This window comes from Elaeis guineensis, chromosome 11, assembly GCF_000442705.2.
Source record: "Elaeis guineensis isolate ETL-2024a chromosome 11, EG11, whole genome shotgun sequence".
In the NCBI taxonomy this organism is placed as follows: domain Eukaryota; kingdom Viridiplantae; phylum Streptophyta; class Magnoliopsida; order Arecales; family Arecaceae; genus Elaeis; species Elaeis guineensis.
Genome location: NC_026003.2, coordinates 6508118 through 6509321, shown reverse-complemented (window position 1 = coordinate 6509321; position 1204 = coordinate 6508118). Strand labels below are relative to the sequence as shown.

The 1204-nt window shown below is 37.4% G+C and overlaps 1 non-coding gene across 1 annotated transcript; it reads right to left on the bottom strand.

The window, feature by feature from the left end:
• Positions 1 to 875: 875 nt before the first annotated feature.
• On the bottom strand, positions 876 to 982 carry LOC140852706 (small nucleolar RNA R71). The gene has a single exon (XR_012135608.1). It is a non-coding gene; the product is annotated as a small nucleolar RNA R71 (small nucleolar RNA).
• Positions 983 to 1204: the final 222 nt, after the last annotated feature.

Sequence of the window (1204 nt, the reverse complement as noted above, 5' to 3'; positions counted from 1 at the left end):
GACAAGGAACCCTAAGAGTTCTACCAAGTTTGAGTTGTTTGATTAGTTGGTGTCTAGGCAAGTCCCTGAGGGTGGTTTGTTAAATTGGTTCAGTTGCTGGCCTGGCCAACTCGTTTGGTGTCTAGAAAGGCAACGATGAGTGAACCTCTCACCTCTTATACTTACCTGGCTAACTAGTTGATCAATCTCCACTTGGAAGGTTTGAAGGGTCATCTTGGAACAGTTAGGAGCTGTCTAGATTTAGGTTAACCCTAGGATAGATTGAGTTTAATTTATTGATTCACTTGTTTGAAAAAAAAAAAATTTAAAATTTAAATTAATTTGGTTACTTTTCTTTAGATTTAGGACTCCTTAGGATCTTCTCTTTAGAACTTTTCTTTCTTTTCCTTATACATAAAAATTTTATTAAAAAAAAAAATTATATAAACATCGAGAACCGTACACCTCGTGTGTGGAGAAGAATGTCGGGTCGTCTAGTTAGAATTGAGTCAATTCCTGTTGTTCCAATGGCTGAACCAATCCAACCCATGACCCTTAAGGATTTGTGTTATCCAGTTGGCTCCATCCAACCATCTTGTATCAGGTTGCCACAACCCACAGCTAACAATTTTGAAATCAAACCTCAAATCATAAATATGCTTCCAAAATTCACAGGATTAGAGGATGCTTATATATTTATTAGAGAATTTGAGGAGGTATGTGCAACCATGAAACTGCAATTAACAGAGGATGAGGTCAAACTTAGATTAATCAACTTTGCCCTTAAGGACAATGCTAAGAAGTGGCTTTATAGTCTGCCAAACTATTCTGTCACTACCTGGGAGGGCTTTGTGAGAACATTTTTAAAAAAGTATTTTCCCCATCATAAAACAGCTAGGATTAGGAATGAAATAAATCAATTTTACCAACTAGCTGGTGAATCATTTTGGAAGTACTTTGATCGTTTCAAGAATCTTTTAACCCAATGCCCACACCATGGAATAGAAACTTGGAGACTATGCCAGATCATCTATGAGGGGTTAGATTCAAACTCAAGAACCATGCTAGAGTCCATGTGCCAAGGCCAATTTATGGACAAAGAAACTACTGAAGCTTGGCAATTCTTAGAAGACCTAGCCGAGAAAAATTTACAGTGGGAAACAACTAGGAAACCTGATAAAGCTATACCTTCAAGAGGAGGAATGCATCAAATTCAACCAACCCT